Raw genomic sequence first — 19,500 nt, 5'->3', positions numbered from 1 at the left:
GCAATTTTAGAGTGCACAGATATAGGTCCAACATAATGATATATTAGAATGTTGAGCTATCACTGGTCTGTGATACTACAACCTCTTAAAAGCTTGTAGCATTTTAACAAGAAGTGAGACCCAATTCAAAGTAAAGAGAAAACCCTTAAGCTCAGAGTAGACATATATAAACTGACAAGCTGACTATATTATCTAAACTGCTGGTTTATAGCTGTATTATGCACTCAATCTAAAAAAAAAAAAAAAAAAAAAAGGAACATAAAAAAATGTATAAAGATAAGGCACTAGTGAGGGGTGGAGTTGTGTTTTTTTCATTAGATACATTCTTTGATTCCCCTGCCTAAAATGCTGCAGTCAGCAGTAGCTTAATTCTAAGTTATAATTAGGGTTATGCATTAAACCAGGACTCTTGAGCATGTCTAACCTAAAGAAGTTCAATGCATAAATGAAAAACAGACCTGTGGCTGGCTGACTTGGCATCAACTAGGATACCAATATATAGTAACAGAATAAATTTAAAATGAAAATTAAATGTGGTCATTACAGCTTAAATTGATGCTATATTTGCCAAGTGTTTATGAAAGGAAAAATTAAAGATAAGCATGATTTTGGAGGAGGCAGTGTGACCTGATACACAGCAGCTTACTGTGACTCAGGGTGCATTTTAAAATAATTTAACACCAATTTTTGAGTCTACAAAAATGAAGTAACCTTTTTTTTCTTTTTTTTTTTAAGATTAGTTTCCCCCAAACTGCACATGGCATTTAAATGCACAACTGCATGGTACATTTTAGCTAATGAAAGACTATTTTTAACTCTCAGAAATTTTGTTGCTTTACAGCACTGGGTTATTAACACCAGTAAGTCAGAGAGACAAGCAAAATTCAGATCTGCAGGAGACTTAAAAGCCTTAGAAAATTAGGTGAAGATGCCTTTTGATAGGATATTTCTATCCTTTCTATTTATTGCATTTTGCATTTCTGGCACAAAAGGTGGAAAGTATCTTTAAGGACAGTTTCCTTCAAAAACTGAGCAAGACAGTGAACTGTGCAGAGGAACTCTTCCAATTTTCTGCATTTCAGCAAATACTTCATTTGGTGTGAAATACTTTATTTTTGGATGCTCCTAAGCCCTTTTAAGGTATGATGTTGTTTAGCACCAGTATGCATTTCACAACTGTGCAGCCTAATCTCATGCAAATCAAGTATTAAAGTATGTAATTGCCATGCTAATAAAAACAGAATCACAGAAGGGCAAAACTGGATGTAAGCAGTGGCTGAGCATGACTTGCATGTGACTTACGACTTGGGGCTACACCTGTACTTACCAGCTGCTCTCTGGATATTGGGAAGAATGGCCACAGCCTCAATTTTTTCTGTTCCCAGCAAGGAACTGGTTGGAAGTGAAGCATTCCACAGGAGACTGCTGGTGTTGGAACAGCGATGAGCAGAGAGTCCCTCCACTGACCTCGATCCTACAGCTCCCATCACGGTGAGCACATTCCTCCATGTGTTTAAAGCTCTGCAAAGAAGTGTGAGCTTCTGTGTTTCTGTGCAAATTAGGGACAAACCAACAATGGAAGCACTATTTAGAAAAGGTGGAGTCTTCTGTTTTGTTTTTTCTTTTCTTTGTGATTATATTTACTCAGTAAAACAACAAGGTGCTGAGCTTTCCAGCAGTAGCTCAGCCATTTGTATATGGCTCATTCAAATATATAACCTACTGTTTAAGCATGTGCTTAATTCTAAGCAAAAGAAGTCCCTTTGAAGTCACACCATAACAAGACATGCACCTAATGTTAAAATATACATTTAAGTGCTTTACTGGACTGGGGCCAGAACACCTCGCTTGCAAGATCCAGCTTCCAACACGTAGGTTTAGATCTTAATTTACTAAGGCCTGATCTTAAGGAATATGATTGTGCAAAAGTGAAAAAACTTGCTTTGTTATCACATCCATTACCATTCTGAGTCCCTTGGGTCTCAGATAGGCCCTGTGGACATGCCTTTATACAGGGCTGCTGCAACCACACCGAAAAGTTGGCCAAACTTCAGAGAACAACAACTTGATTTTATGTGTGTGTGTATATAAATATATATGTGTACACACACGTGTGTGTGTGTGTACATATGCATGACATGCATGTGTGTGTGCATATGTATCAGCTTAAGAGGCAATGAATTAGAGTTAAACAATTGTTTTTGTAAGGCACATTGATTACATCAGTGATGTTTCCTAAATAATTAAAGGTTTGCTTTGATCTTTGATTGTAGGCTTGGCTTTATGACAGCTAATGTAAGTATCTTTAACTGATTCCATCCTACACTTACCTATTATACAGCCTCACACAGGGTCACTGCCGTTCATCTGACAAGAAAATGAGTGAATTCAGGAAGCAAATCCAGCAGGAAACTATTCCACCGAGGAGAGGGGCGGGATTCAGTTTCTTGCCAGTCTTAAATCTCTGAATTGAATCACTGTGAGGTCAAACCATCCTCAGTGCTGACGCCAGAGAAGCTACCTGAGCGGGCAGGTGGGGAGCAGGGACGGGTGCCAGACCTCCCGCAGTCCTCGCTGTGTCAAACTGCTCTGGGTCACCCCTCCGCAGCCAAAACTTCCTCTATCAAACAAATACTTAAGCTAAAGAATACAAAACATGATTCTTATGTAAAATAACTCCTTTCCTTAGCACGGTCTTTTTTTTTTTTTTCAGATACAATTGCTGGTTAAGGAGATAGAAGAGGTTAATCATCCACCCAACTGACTGCAAGCAGCCTAACAAATAAGCAGAGATCAGCCCAGAGGCCCTCGGCGCATGTAAATCAGCATCGTTTCATCAAGCTTGGAGCTTACACCATCATGCACTCACTCAGGATCTAAAACCCAAATCTGTAAATGAAAATGATGCTAATTACAGTTCACCACCGAGCAGCACTACCTTAATTTTAAGGAAATGAAGGAAACGGGCTTGCTCCGTGACAGTCGATATCATATTGCCATACAACTAACTTAAAGTTGTATAAGTTAGATTATAACTTTTGAAGAAGCAATTATGATTTTATTGCACCCACTCTGCTGATGATTAATGCAGAGAGCCTAGGGGAAAATGCATCCTATCATTTGCTAACATGCACTATAATTATGCATACCTCTCCAGGTACTGTAATTTAGGACTTAAAAAGCAACATTCTGAACGAGGACTGCTGCACTTGTAAAACATTACAGATGTGTTATCATATAAATGAGGTAGCTTTGACATGATAGTGTTCTAATAAATCCTCAGCTAAGATTTGGAGACAAGATATGTCAAAAGCAAAATCCAAACTGTCTCTTAATCTTCTACATAAACTGTTTATTTTTTCTGAGCCCTACAATAATACATGTGTCAAGAAGGCTTTGATGGTTTCTAGATTAAAGTACAGTTGGGATGGATTTTTTTTCCCCTTTACGGGTCATCTTGAGAATGCTCATTTTAGTTAAATTAACTCAGCTATTTGCAGGTTTCAAATGTGAAGCAAAAAAACCCCAGTTTTCCCTAAATTGGGAACTTGTGAGATGAACTTCATAAATAACAAACTTATTTCACTCCATTTCAGTGAAAGTTTTAAAACAGCTAATGCTGAATGATCTTCTGTCAGTCAAAGAGCTTCATTTCAAACCATTTGCAACAAATGCAGAGGAAGGAAAAAAAAAAAGGCAAAAAACACCCTACTTTGTATACAGTGAGACAAATTTATGATCCTCTCCGACTTAAATTCATTCTGTTTATTTTTTATTTATATTAAAATACTGACTTGATGTCTTAGCCAAGACTAGAACCCCATTCTGCTTTGCAAGATAGTGAAGAAGTTTTCCCCCCTTTCCCAGCTTATGTGCAGTCCAAAAAGATAAGTTTGGGATGGGGAATAGCAGAGAAGCAGCAATATGGCAGGCCCATTCACAGGTAAGAAGCTGGGAATAAAACCTGAATTTCTCAGTGCAATCTGAATTCAATCATGATGCCTGTAGGTGTTCCTGATGCTGCCCAGTTATATGTCCCTCATCACTACAAAAAATGTTGCTTTTCTTTTCAAAGTACACTGCACAGAGCAGATCTCACACACAGAACTGCTCTGGGCTGCTCCTGAAATAAAAGTGCAAGGTCCTTCCGGGCTTTTAGTGGGGCATTTATAAAAGCTGCCTTGGTAAGTGTTAGGGAAGGAAGGAAAAAAAAAAAAAACACCCACCCAAATAAACAGGAAAGGCAGGATTTAACATAATAAAGCGTGAACAGCAGTTGGATGTTATACCAGCATCTGCTCTAATTATGCTATGTGAGTGGTTCAACTGCATTTTGTGGTCGACTGTGCTGAAAGCCTCCCATAAGTTGAGCTGGTAGAATTCTAGATTTATTGCTATTCAAAATCAACGGCTAAAATCAACATATATGTGTAGTTATTCATTCCAACTTGCATTGTCAGCCACAATTTTCCATCAATTTCATATCGTTTTGCCAAAACAACAACATAAATTTAAAAGCTTTTTAACAATGTGACCACAGATAAAAAAAAGTAAAAATCCAAGAGGGTTATTCTATTTGATATACTACAAACATCCTAGTTCCCAAAAGTAGATTGTTTTCAGGTGTATTACCCCAGCTTCTTGTGTCCAGTTCAGATTTTTCAGCCAGCAAACAAAAAAATTCATTGCATTCTTCTACTTGACTGAAAAAACAACCTCAAGGGGGGAAGTTTTATTACTTTTATTTCAGTTTTCTGAAAACATTTTGTTAATTGTTTGTTATTTGCCTAATTTTGCCTGATGTGAAAAAAATCAGATCAAGACCCTTTCTGTTAAAATCACTATTCTTGCAAATGTTCTGGTTGCTGGTAATGCCTTTGTAGAAATAAAGCACATCCAGCTGTCTGAGGTGCTTGTAAAAAAAAAAAAAATTAGTTTGTCTTCTGTCTTCAACTTTTCAAAGAAAACTGAGTACATATAAACTCAGTATTCACATATATTTCAGACCCACATAGTTCTCACAACACCTGGTAGTAGGCTCTGAAAATTATTGCTGCTCACTTTTCCAGAAATGCAGCAATCTCTTTACTTTGTGATCTCCTCCTTCTGAGACAGAAATTAAACCCAGCCTCAGTTTTATCACAGTCACATTAAAAAAAAATTAACATTTTGCAGGGCTATTTAAATATCCTGTCCTGCAGAATCTGATATCTTGTTGTTGCATTGATAAAATAGACCTGTTTTACAAAAAAACTTCTCAGGAGGTTTTTATAATCCTGATCATTTCAATATTTATCTCCAACACTCCAAAGACATAACTGATTACTTCCAACTGGATATCATTTGGAAGATACTGGTCTTCAGTTTCCTTTAATCAGAAAAAGAACGATTTGCAAATGTTTCATTAACAATAATGAACAAAAATCAAAGAGAAAGTGATTTTGCCCTGCAGAAAGTGATGGAAGAGGAACAAATGATACTTCTGCTCAAACAGGTCAGCACAGCCTCTAGAGATTAGTGCAAAACCAACTGATATGTGTCTGAGACAAGAAACAACAGGAATATCAACAGGTGCTTGAACTGGATCCCTGGCAGCCAGCTGCATGCACAGCATCGCTTCACTGGGTTGAAACAATTTCCTCAGCACAACTGAGTCCTTTCAGAACACCATTTACCAAAAAGACCCAAACTGAGAGATTTGGCTGCAGCAATAGTTGGCCTTAGATACCCTCTACACTTACACCTTCACTGCAGGAAGCTCCTCCAATTCCAGATCATCATCAAGACAGAAAAACTACATGGCCAAATACTTCGTAAGCTAGCTCTTTTTTGATTATTATTTGGAACAAATACACAAATTACAGAATTTCAAGTAGAAGTAAATGTTCTCATACTGCAGAGCACGCACTAAAATATGTGCACGCGCCATCACGAGATTTGCTTCTTTACAAATATGGCTGAACTTGTTTCCATAATGGTTTGTGTTTGTTCTTTTCCCTCTTCACATTTAGTTGATGTAAATTGTAGGTTTCATGTGCTCTGAAATGATGTTCACTTCATCAGCATTTCAGCACTATTTTATCTGTATATAAAGATCCATCCTCACCCCTAAAACTCTTCTTCACATTTTTTACCTCAGATTCTTTATGCTTGGTGCAATACTCTTCCAGTGACTTCCTCCTCTGACTCATCCCCACGAACTAGCACAGCAATTTTGTGTGCCACTCAAGCAGGTTCTGCACATGTCTGGTGTTGCATCACTCCCTGTTGGATGATTTAACAGCACAGCATTGCAAGGTAACCAAGATCATCACGACAAGGTTTTGAAAGAAAAGGACAAGTACCCAAACTTGCTTGCACTTACCATTTTAATCACCTTTTCAAACTAAAGAAGTTTATCTACCAATGCTTGTGAATTTAAATGGAGTTCTGCTGTGGCTACACTAAATAAAGGAAACACTGTCCTTGCTTTGTGAGTTAAAGAATAAACTAATTCTTGTGTGCTATGATGGTTCCCAGGGACTGCTGGCTGTCTGGGTAGACTTAAACCAGCCTGAACGACCTGCTGAGGATCAGTGAAGTGCAAAGCTGACCTGGCCACAATCGTGTTGAGTGCTTCTTGGCTATAATTCAATACAAGGTTCTATCTCCTCTTAGTGCAACGGGTCATATCCTCAAGGCTGCTCTGATGATTGATACAGACATCTGTCAGCAGATGCCTGACAGGAAAAGTCAATACTCACGATCATGAAATCACACAGAAGTGACAAAGTGAGCAAAACGTATTTCTTACACAAGGTGAGATTTCACACCTCTGTTAATCCTTCAGAACCACTTGCAGGGATTTTTCCAGGTGAAGACATGAGTTTGATAAGAGGTGTGAAGCAGGCAATTTTACACTGACATTACTGACAAAGCAACTTTGTATCCACCTTGCTTGAAATTGGCCTTTGGAAGTCTCCAATAAAGAGAAGAATGGAATATTGGGAAATATATACTGATGGTAACACAGTGGGATTTTAGTTCTGTCTTCTTCCCCCTCTTCTACAAATTTATTGGTCAATTCAAACACAGTATTGACATTAGATCTAATAATAAGGTGCTGGGCAATCAGAAAGAGCTTAAGCTTTAGATGGAGGTGCACAAATATTTGTCACTGGTGACTTGTTTTATTTCCTCTGTAATTGCAATCCAAAAGTTCCAATTTAAATGTCTCCTTCCACGGGAGAAAAGAGAAGAGGCAACACTGCAGGATGACAAGACAATCTTCCCACTCAGTGGACAATAAACAATAACATACCCCTAATATGCACTTAGCCAGGATGGAGTTCACTGGTTGTGTTCATGTAGATGGCAAAGGGAGGGCTGGAATTTTGAACCACAGACTTCCCTTTGCTGAAGGGAAGCAAATTTTGTGCCACAACTGTGTTGGATGGTACTTGCAAGGAAGCATCGTGTGTTATTATTTGGACATGAAGTTACAGGTCAAACATGCATCTTCCCTCATAGAGTAAAAAAGAAAAGCTGCAGCCTTGTAAATCCAGAGATGCCTCCCCAGAGATCCAGCTCCAGCACTCACTGTAGCAAACATGTGTGAAGGCAGTTGCATTCTTCATCATTTAGTTTTTGTCAGAAAATATAAGCAGGTGGCACAAGCAAGGTGTGGGAGCACAGAGTACATACACTGCCTGCACTGCAGATACCAAAGTAAGAGAAGGTCAACCAACAGCGTGATTTGCCAACACACTTGCACATCTTTGGGCAGAGGTGTAATAAAAGAACAAAAGCATTATGGTAATTTTCAACTTTTTCTTTAAAAAAAACCCCAATCATAGTAAGGAAATATCCCACCAGATAACCAAAAGGTTACTCGACAATAACTTCAATTCTCACTCTGGCACACTAGTCATTCCCAGTCCTCCAGGAATCTGCTGTATTGCTCTTCAGAGAGTTCTCAGAGTCCCAGCACACCAATGGAAAGTGGTTAAGTTACACAAAAATCTCTGCAGTGTTGCTTAGGAGCCAATCTTTGGAGTCTATAATGAAAATCAACATCTGTGCATTCCAGAGACTTTGAACTTCAGGTGTTTCACACTTCCTGCTACTCAATTTATGGAAAATGCAAATGAAAGTAAAGCAGATAAATGTTCTTTAACAACAGGAGGGTTTTGTTGTGTTTGAAATTGCATTGTTCTGAGGGAGAGGATTAATTTAGCCACTACCCAGGATACCAAAGGTTATGCTCATAGTGGAGACAAAATAGAACCTGCATGTATTTTGATAAGGTTACATCATCAGGACAACAATAAAACCAGCTTGTCTTTTCTGTGCAGACCAGTTTTCAAGCAGGAGGTGTCTTGTACTCCCCCTTAATAATGAATCAGGCTGAATGACATTTGAAATGGCAATAATTTCCCCAGGAGATGCAGCTGCAATCTTAGTATTTTCTGTTCTTGCTCTCAATCTGATTTCTCTTATCCACAGTATGAGGCAGCTGAGTATAATGCAGGAAACATTATCAGCAACAATGCTACAATTAATGCTGAAAGAAAATGAATATTTGTCTACAGAAGAATAGGTTTTAGAATACCTAGGGGAACTACTGTACTTTGAAAACGAAGACGTTTTGTGTGTTTATTGAAATGCACTCATATTTCTGTGGTTATACTCTGACTCGTTAACCATATCAAGGTAATAGGTGCATAGGCAGTTTTTACTGTCCCATATTAAAGCTGTTTACTGAATGCTAAGTAGTTGAGGTCTATTCAGAAAACAGTCTACTTTGGCTGTAATCCATCTACATGTTTCCACAACTCACTTCTTCCATTATTAAGTCCAAGAACTAGTAAGGTCATGACCATTTCTCTCTGATTCAGAGCTGCAACTGCAGAGGACAACCCAACGTGGAAATGAGTCCTACAGCAGCAACACAGAACCAAATCATGGAAATAGAGTTTTGTGCTCTGTTATTGTTGGATATGAAGGTGGACAGACACGGTGGTTTCCCATCTTTTCTATCTCAGGGTTCCTGCTTTTCCAGTATTTAAATGCCAGAAAGTCTAACAAGTGTCCCATTCAGCTCACTGAGGAGATGGGATAAAGAAACAGAAGCTGTCAGAACATCCAAGCCTGCAACCAAGGCCCAAACTGAAAGGTGCTATTAATAGAGAGAAATAAGCAACGAGACTTCAAACAGCTCTGGACACAATAAGGCTTCAGAACAAGCTAATGCCCCCTTGACCATCTGCACATCATCAATCAGGTCATCCAAGAGAAAGATCTATAAATAACCTATCTGACCAATTCTGAAAAGGCTTTTGATACAACCCTTCATAAGTGCAAATGGCCACATTCAGACCACCTTACTTGTGAGCACAAGAGCCATTTGTCCCGACAAAGCAGCTGGTTGGTCAAAAATGTGTCATGCTCACATTTGATTGCATCCACTGAACAGCACAAACAATAAACTACAGTGAGCCAGCTGCAGTCCCTCACCAAGACCTGTGAGCACCAGCAGAAGAGCACAAGTCTCACCCCAGAAGGTCCATTCCTCTGCCTGGAGTGAGGTGACTTGTCCCACACAGCTCAAATACAGTATAGTCACCTAGTTTCCTGTCTATTCCCTTAATTTGCTATAAGAGGACTTATCATTTAAATGATCCAAAAAAAAAAAAGGCAGGTCCAAATGGTCTAGGGAGCAGCCCCTCAATGTCTGGAGCATGGCTCTAAAGAACAGTGCTAAGCCAAAATAATGACAATGCTGAGTTTGGGTTCAGTGAGTTCTTGTAATGAGCCCTGTCATCCAACCCAAATATTCAATCTGAATCCTCAAATCCAGCATCTCCTTTGCCTAATGTGAACACTGAGGATCACCCCATCTCTTCTCCCTCAGGTCCCACGAGACCAAGTCATACTCCCCAAACCTACAGACAGTTCTTATTGACATCCTGGAGTTGTGGGTCCAGCACTGACAGTCTGAGAAATGCCCAAGACCCTGGAGTACAAGAACGTGATCAAAATCCTCTCTGACATTCTTAAGGAATTTCAAAGGAGGTCTTTAATAATGTAGCCCTCAGGTTAAATAAATATCTTTGATCAACAGGGCATAGTTATTTATTATTCATTTGCTTCTATGCAAGAAATACAGGTCACTGCTCAACCAGGCACTGTCACATTCGTTTTTAACTCATCTGGAGATAAGTCTTTATTTATTGGAAATGATCATAATCCCATTGGCTTCAATAGAGTTTCATGAGCTGAAGTCATCAGCTAATCCATATCATAGTTACTAACTGATGATCTTTCCCAAGCAATTAAAGCTGTGTCCCTCAGATGACATATGGTTTCCTATAAAGAATTCAGAGTTTAGATGGGGGATCAGTGGTTCCTCAAAGGGTTATTTGAAGCTAATGAAAATCCGAGAATATTTTCTCCATAAATAATTATTTTGGATCAAATGTTTTCACAAAGCCCAAACACATTCAGCATTTATTCAGTTTGTTTACAGTAATAATCACCATCTTGATTTTCAGTGGATTTATCCTGCTTCACCAGTGTGCTCCACCCATGGATTTGCTCCACACATTCACTACCCTTTTAGCAGCTGGGCTGATAGAGTTTTCTTTCTTATTTGCTGTAGGGGTTTTTTTCTATCCTCATGAGCAAAAATAATAATGAAACTCTACTTAATGCTTGTATTGTTTTCCAAAGACTACTTTTCGCTGAAGTAAGTGTGGGGACAGATTTTTTTTTTTTAATGAAATAATATTGTTTACTACTAAAAATATTTAATCATAATTACATTAAGAAACATACATAAAAGCTAAGTAATAAAATAAAATGAGTTGGAGAACACAAAGGGGGGAAAAAAGACAGAAAGGATTAAGTAGAGTCATATAAGGAATAGATTCTATTTAATGAAAATTTCCACAGTGTTCAACATTTTTATTATGGTTAATAGCACTGTGCTTCATTTTGTCTGCAGTAATTGTGTATCCTTAATGAATGGGCACTCTTATTTCCCCATTGAGCACTGACAGAAATTAATAAACCTAATTCTGTAGGTTTAAGTTTAATTCTAGTGAAATATATAAAGCAGTTACATTTTCACTTAGCTACTAACTGGAATAGAAATGGGTTTAAGCTTTTCAGCAGCTTAATAGGGAACAAATTGGGTTTTCTTTTATTTCTTTTTTTTTTTTCTCCTTCAGTACTTGGGTCTATTTTTGTTGCTGTGTGCAAGAAAGGACATGTCAGGGCTGGTGAGGCTGAACCAAGCCCATATTGAGTGTTGTTAATTTTTTTTTTTAGTATGATTACTAGACTTTGTGCCAGCCTTGTTGTTAATGATTGGTAAAGATCATCTCCTTGGTTTACACTTTGATAGAGATCAGGAGCACTAGGAAACTTCAGGCTGCCATCTAGAAAGCTCTGCTCTCACAGCACTCTGAAGACAAGCTTCCAGGTTCATTCCTCACCTGGTCATGCCAGGTTGCAAACACAGAAATAATATGGAGCTGAGCAAGAACTGAGTGAGAGAATTGGGTGATTTCCCACCTTCCACCAAATTTCAGAAGAAACGGAGGAGTCCCACCTTGAATGTCACGTGTTGGGTGTACAAAGCCACATCACATCAACGAAATCCATACATCTTCCCACCACAGAACCTCAGCCCGGAGCCCAGCACGTAACACATGGCACTTTCACACAGCCTCGACCCCACACTGTAAAACATCCCTTGATCTCTGCAATGGTCCCTTGCTAGCAGAGGGCTGGGTGTAACACCTCAAAACCGATACTGAAGTGACTTTACAGGAAGGTAAATAACCCAAAAGCACAATCTGGGATTCAAGGCAGAATTTGACAGTGAGACTCTGAGGTGCAGCGTTCTCCTGCTGCTGAGACCCAGGCAGGGCAACTAACGTGGGCCTTGTTTCTTTTTGGATTAGTAGTTTTTAAAAGAAACTCCAGGTGCTGAAGGGAGCCATTTTAAGAGGCACCACTGAGCGCCTGAAGGACTTGGCATGTTCACTTTTGAAAGAACCAATATTGCGACCACAGGTGGGCAATAGTGAGACAATCACTTTCTAAAATACATCATTTTAGAAACAAGAATAGAAACATCAGTCTGGCATCATGACAAAAGTGTTCTTTGGGGAATAATTATATGGATTCTTCGTATCCTACAGTTTCATTTTAGAGTGGGCCAAATCCCCAGCTGGTTTAGATCAGCAGCTGATTTACTCCAGCTAAAATCCTGGCCTGGTATTTCATTTCTGTTATTACCTTATCTTTTACAGTCCCCACTGTCCTAATTTATCATCTGTGTCAGAAATCGCAGGAGCACAGTAAGGGGTAACCACAAACAAAGGGAGCAAAGACAGGGAAAACCTAAGATTAGAGCAGAGCCACGTCACGGGCTCTTCTGTGCCCCCATCTGTCCATTTTTCCAGACCATGGGACTAAAATACAGCTGAATGATATGTAAGGATGTGGAGGAGGCGGTGAAAAGGTAGCCAGAGGCAGGAATCAGGCAAGAAGAGGGTTTTGAAGTCGTTACATGAGGAGACGTAGGAGGGCAACAGGAGAGAAGATGAAGCTGATGGTGGAAGAGGCTGGACTGTGCAGAAGCCACAGCAGAGGACATGAGGCATGGTCAGGGTCAGCCTGGGAGCTGGGCAGATCCTCTGTTCCTGCTTCCACTTCGGGTTTGACAAGATGTACCTGCCCAGCTGCAAACCCAAAGCAAGGTCACATAAGCCCAGGTAAGCAAAGAAAACCACTGCAAAGAAAGTTAAAGAGCAACTTATAGGACTTCCTCCTTCTCTTTAGACCCTTGCACATGGAGCTGGAATAAACTCTGAATTCAGGAGGATTTGTTCCAGAGAGAAATGAAGTAATGTGCTATTGCACGTCTTCCCAAAAGCAGGCTTTTCCCTTGCACCCCCTCCCCAGGAAAGGGCAGCTGCAAAGCCTGCCCTGAGCTGGCTCTGCCCGCTTCTCCCTGCTCTGTAAGCCTCAAAGGTTTTCAAGTTAAATATTTTGTGAGAGATTAGTGTTGAAAAGAAACAAACACTTACTAAGCAGCAACAGGTAACACCCTGCGAGGCAACAGCCTCTCCTCTTTTAAAGCCATTTCCTGGTGCCTCGTCCTGCTCACACAGCCTGTTCCTCACATGTGCTGCTTGTGGGAATGAGAGGAATTAGGCAGGGAATTCAGGAGCGTTCTGCACAGCCACTTAGGGCTGCCAGGTACCACCCTGGGGTGAAATAATGTGGTTTAACACTGACTAGCCTAGATCCTGGGCCCGGGGAGGGTAACTGTGATCCAAACCTCTGCAAACAGTCATCAGTATTGCAGGGAGGGCTGAAGGGAGATGCCAGGCACGTGGCCACAGACTTCACTCCAAGGATGCTCTGCTCAGTCTGGAGGAAAGTGTCCTAACCATGAAAGAGCTGAGTGGCAAGAACTGGTAGCAACAACTTTCTCATGAAAGCCAGGTAGGAAAAAAATTTACTTTTCCCAAAGAGTACCTGCCTAGCATCTGCTGTCTAGAGAAAAACATTTTAGGTTTTAGGCATAATTTTTTTCAGATGTTTTCACACCATGATGATTTAATTATTTTTCCCTGATCAGCTAAATAGCTATTTGGTTAATGACAAATGGCTAACAGCTTCACTATAATAATCCATATATGAAAGTTGAGGTTACATCCTTCACTTAGCCAAAGAAATGCATTCTCCTGCCCCGTTCCCATCACTGCTCCCATTAGTAGCAGACTAATAAAGACATCCTGCTTCATCATCCACCCTATTAAGTAACAGGGTTGAATTTCCACCCATTTTTTTCTAATGGAAAAGTAGCAGGCATATACCTCTGCTGTTTACCTACTTTACTGGTGTCCCAGAGGACACACAGATGTTTAATTTGGAGAGCATACACATATTAGTTATTATTATAAACTGGGGTTTCATACTTGAATTTTACCTTTTACTTGTATCCCAACTTTTATGCTTGTCTTTAAAAACCAGAAACCTAGCATGCCATGTTAGATTTAGAAGACTGAAGGAACAGCACAGGAGCAATGGAGACTGGATCTACCAGCTGAAATTCAAGTTTGTGCACTGTGACTGGTTTGCCATCACTGACAGGACCTGACAAAGAAAACACTGGCTCCTGTTCCAGAGCTCCACCTCCTAAAGATCTGTGCAATTATATGAAATTAATATCTCTTCCTTTCTTTGGACAAAACTGCTGTTTCCCCAAGGCTGTGTTTCAATCCATGTCCTACACATTTCCCAAGCAATGGAATACTGACATGCAAATCTGACAGGCGTGCTCCTTGGTGTGCCACATTTACAATCTGCCCCTACATGTTGCAGATCAAATTCCACCACCTAATATACAATTTTCGCCCTGCTGATTACACCAACACCCAACGCCCGCAGGAGACACCGCTCTCCTGCGGCCACAAGGCTCTCTCAAGAATGAACTACCTGCTCCAGACACAGCTGGGGGAATGGTGCTTCACCTCCTTCCCTCCTGAACTTTTAAATCAACTTTAATCACGGCAGAACTCTCAGGCACATGTGTCAGCAGTGCTGTGATGCTGTAGAAGATCATGTTCCTGGGCCAACTGTGCACAGCACTGGTGACACAAGTGAAATGCAGGGGACCTGAGTTTGAGCAGAAGCAATGTCTGACCCTGAATGCATATAAATGACATCATAACTACAGAGGGAGTCAGAAGACATCCAGAAAGGAAGGAGGAAGAGGAGGAGACAGGTAAGGGAAAAAAAAAAAAAAAAAAAAAGAAGGGAAATGAGAAAGGAATATTGTTTCAAGTCATCAAAGAAAACTAGTCTGTTAGGATAACATCAGTGCATTACAGGAAAGCTTATTTGTTCTTTCTGGAGCTCTTGGATGACATCTCTGCAGCTCAAGGAATGGCTTGTTCTCCACTACAGTATCAGCTCCTTTGACCAAGGCAGGAAACAGCAAACTGAGACTTCAGCCTGAGCCTTACCCAGCTCTCTCTGCACAGAAGAAGTATACCAGCCATGCCACAAGCCACAAACTACATAAGTCACAAGCACCATGGGATCCAGACTTTGGAATCCTAGATGGTTATGTTTATTCTCTTTTTGGACCTTCCGTTTCTTTTATTATTTTTTTTCCACTAAACGTAAATAGAAATTGATGTTTAACTCCAGGAGCACTTGAGGACATGCCATGAAGGTTGTAGTCTGCTACGGTTCCCAGAACAACATATTTCAAGGAGGGAACAAAATAATCAATGAGGCAGCATGACATGAGACAGTCTGGAGGCCCCACATTTGGTTTAGTGTTCATGACAACAATAATTAGCCAGGATTAATCATCATAATGGTTTTTAAAATTTAACTTGCAAGTGCAAACCAGTTAGCTCAGGAATTTTGCCACCAGAATTTTAGCTCCAGTGCAGTCCACAGTGATCACACTAAAAGCCTCAACTCTTTTAATAATCTTCAATGGTTTAAATAAAATAAGTTGGTGGGACACCATGGAAGTCACAGATTACCACGGAGACTAAATCTTGCCTTCAACCTTATTTGTAAACTCGCTTCAAAACAGAACCTTGGCAAATATGCCCTTAGCTGTACTAATCCTGGTTAAGAGAGATTTTGAAATTTCTCACAATTGATAACCTGAGGACCAAAGGCATTATTCAGGGAATATCTGGGACACAGGATACTGTAAGAGGCAGAGCAGCACCATGTGGATCATTGACATCTACGAGACTGGACCAACAGTGCCCAACTGCTGAAGTCACCTGGTCCAAGTGGGGACTTCATATTTAACAATAATTCCCAGCAGACTTTCCTCCTTGAACACCTTCAACTGCTGCATGAATGCAGAAGCTCTTAATTGTACAGCAGAGGACCATCACGAGAAGCTGTGAACACAAACCTCTCCTGGGATAAATGGCAGCTGATGGCAAGACACTTCAGCACAAAAAAAAGAGGCCTCTCTTCTATCCACTTTAATCTCACTTTATTCCCTCCCACCAAGTCTGCATGTTATTAAAGCAGAAGAAACATTCAAGCCTTCTTTACGCAAAGACTCCTCTGCATAAGAAGGAAAGTTGTGGTGTTTAATTTAAACTCTTATTTTAAACAGCAGTCCTTCAGGTATAAACACAGATGTCCACGCTAACACTGAAAGTCACTTATATTAGATTAAACAAATAGTCAACATCAACTACTACTAGGCACTTCAAGCCTGAGCAAGTAAACTCTTATTTAAGTGAATCATTGGGTCATTTTAATCAGTTAAGTGGCCTAGCACAGGAATGTCTGCCGTTCCTTTTGGTTTCAGGAGTTTCCCTACCTGCACTCATCGCTACTGAAATAATCCCTCCGCTCCACCCAGCTATTAGGCCCTAATTTGTCAAAATCCCTGAACCAGAAAGTGAACCTGGGTGGGTGACAAGCCCCTTGGAAACTGAAAGATGACTCATGATCCTAATCCTGTGCTGCTGGCTTTGTATTCTTTGTCATTGATAAGCAATTTTAATGACGCAGATGAAAGTTATACACAGCGTTGAATAACACTCAATAAATGATTGCCAGTGTACTACACTGGCATTTCCCAAATAAAAAAGTGTATTTGAAGCACCAGGGGCTTATTAATTCACTGGCTGTTACTTTATCTTACCATGGGATAAGCTGGAGCAGAGGTGTAAGGAGGAATCTCAGCTTCTGTTATTAAACTGTCTGGAAGTGGAAATGTCCCAGAGGAGGGCACTTCATTCCCCACACCCATTTATATGTACACACACCTTATGTGGCATGTGTTCAAAGCCTCTGTTCACAAATGGGATGTTGGCACAACTGGGAAGGTGCAGCCTCCTCCTAATTCAGGTTCTGTCATTTGTGTGTCCCTCAGATTTTTAAAGGTCTTTGCTCCATCTGGGAGAAGCTGTGGGGAAACAGACAAAAAGGAGCTCCAGAATGAAAATCACCATGCAAGGAATGAAACAAAAGAAATGTGAACACACCAGGAAAGAGCAAGAGGATGCACCATTCTCTTCTTCTTCCAGAGTTTCATGAAGGTTGTCATTTTGTTCCTCATCTTTATCCATGAAAGAGCGAAGAACTCCTTTATCATAAAGCATAATACTATTGAAAATATAACTGATAGAGCTTGGAAAGATGTGCATTACAGCATTAGATACACAACTGAGAGCTTCTTTTGGGGATGGAAGGTCATAAGGACCTTTAAGGTACTTGAGTTTTAAAAATATCTAAAATTTCCCTTCTTCAGCCTTTGGCTAAGGTTTCCACAACCTCTCGCCTCAGTGATGACAGAGGATTCAAGGTGCACAAAGGTATTCACAGGAGGATGAATCCCTACAGGAGCATGGCCATTGATACCTCAGAAAACAGAAAAGGTTCTAGAAGATTTCTTGGAACCACAGTACATTCAATGCAAAAAAATGCAGAAAGGAGGGGAAAGTACAACAGAGTGAAGTGATATTTCTGTCAAATAATACTAACAAAGGTCTAGGAGATGTTTCTGATTTCCTGCACAGCCTCAGTCAGGACATTTCCTTCACCGCTTTTCCCATCATTAAAACCAAGGGAAATGCATAACACAAGTGCAAAGAATTCTTCAGTCATTAGCACTGGTTAGACCTGAAATTTCCCCTTTTCAGGAAGAAGTGAGCTGTGGAAAAGCTTAAAAAGAGGGTTATATTTTAATCACAAATTAAAAAAAGGAAACGGCAGGCAGGCTATCTATTCAGCGGGAATGCAACAAAAAAACAATTGTCTTACAAGGGCAATTGAAAATCAAAGTGAATGAGTATTTATAGCAACTGAACTGTTTAAAACAACAAACTGAAACTGCAGCACCAACTACTTCACAAAGTCATATTCTTGAAGAAGGGGGGAAAAAAAAGATCAAAGATCTACAGGCAGCCAGCTCTGCATACAAGTGGCTTTATCAGCTCTTGGCTGTGTTAAAGGGAGTCAGGCATCCTGAAAGAGAAAGCATTTAATGAGGTGATGAACAACACTTTCTTGGCCTTAATTATAAGGATAGGACTAAGCAACAATAATTGCAGGATAAATTATTGTCAAGAGATATTTCCAAACAACAACAAAAAAACCCATGTCATTATCAAACAATTATTTTAAGTCTCATTTACATATAAAAAAGAATAAATGGAATAGTCCTCTTTTTCTTTGCCATTTGTGGGGGTGGTGGAAATTTTCAGGGTGGTGCATGGGAATTAGATGCACTACACCCAATATTGCTAATGACAGATTAATTCTCTGCAGATCACTCTGGGAATTGTACATTTGTATCCAAGAGCAGAATTCAACACAAGAAAAACTCAAATCTCTGTGATGTGCCCCCAAAGATTCACATGTATTTAATAATAGGAACAGAAGACCAACTTCCTTACAAAGTAGCTTTCGAACGAAACGGCAGAAAAGTTCCATTTAGGACAGAGAGAATTAAGCTTTAGGTGTACTAAAGTAGATGTGCACATAAGCTACTCAGACCTTATCAGATGAGCCTTTTAAAAGCTCAGATAAAAGAAATGAGATGTATACAGTAGCCTTGAGTCAAATAGGGTTTCAGGAGCCAACAAGTGTATGTCATACGAATAGAGACAAAATGAGATCATGGCAGTTGCTCTGGGGCATTTATCTCAACACCACTTGGTGCCTACAGCTCAGCTCCCAAGCAGTGGAAGATCAGGAGGTTTTTGGCACTAGGAGTGGTGCAGAGCCAGGTCCTCTACTTTCCCACATTAACAAACGGAGCAAAGAACCAGGGCAGATGTTCAAAACGGTTCCTGCTTGGCCTTTAAAACAAACAGTCGCATTTGCAAAAGAGCCCAGAAGAATACTGGTTGCCATTGGTTTCTAAACTTTGTTTTTTTTAATCCAGCTGCTTAAATTTGCCATTACTAACTAGTCATTCTGGGTGGCTAAACCAAAGCCCTGATGAAAAGATGGATTTTTTCCAGAAGCTGGGGAGTTTGTCTCATGGAAAATAGAGTCCCTTAAAATTGTTTTTATTTAACCCTCAAAAAACTGGTTGTACCAAAGAACTGGCAATCTTTCTGTCTTGTATATATACTTAAAATAAATTAAATATATACAGTGATTGTGAACAGAGTACCCACAATGAAACCAAATAAAATAAGGCTATAATATTTTAATGTCTTGCAGGTATTTTGGCAAGTAACTTACCCACAAGCAACGATGATCAGTTATGCTTAGAACAGACTAGCATACTATCATCTGAATAAACACAATTAGACATCTCATTTCTTTCGCAAAAAAAACCAAGTATTACACAAAGCTGGGTGCCACCAACGCCTTTGCTTTGGTTTAATCCAGACAGTGGGGGCAGTGATAAGTATTACTGTTCAAGGAAAGCTTATTTTTCTTCTGTTTCAAAACTCTGATAGATTTAGCCAACTACTTGAAACACCCAACACT

The 19,500-nt window shown here is 39.9% G+C and overlaps 1 long non-coding RNA gene across 1 annotated transcript in view; it reads right to left on the bottom strand.

The window, feature by feature from the left end:
- Positions 1-2,528: 2,528 nt before the first annotated feature.
- LOC126637926 (uncharacterized) overlaps positions 2,529-19,500 on the bottom strand; it is an 85,561-nt gene continuing 68,589 nt past the window's right edge. The window contains exon 9 of the long non-coding RNA XR_007628466.1: positions 2,529-2,640. This is a non-coding gene — a long non-coding RNA (uncharacterized LOC126637926). The remainder of the gene's footprint in view (positions 2,641-19,500) is intronic.

The sequence above is a fragment of the Myiozetetes cayanensis genome, unplaced genomic scaffold (genome assembly GCF_022539395.1).
Source record: "Myiozetetes cayanensis isolate MyiCay16 unplaced genomic scaffold, myiCay2020 scf16, whole genome shotgun sequence".
NCBI lineage: Eukaryota > Metazoa > Chordata > Aves > Passeriformes > Tyrannidae > Myiozetetes > Myiozetetes cayanensis.
This window is presented reverse-complemented; position numbering and strand designations above follow the sequence as displayed.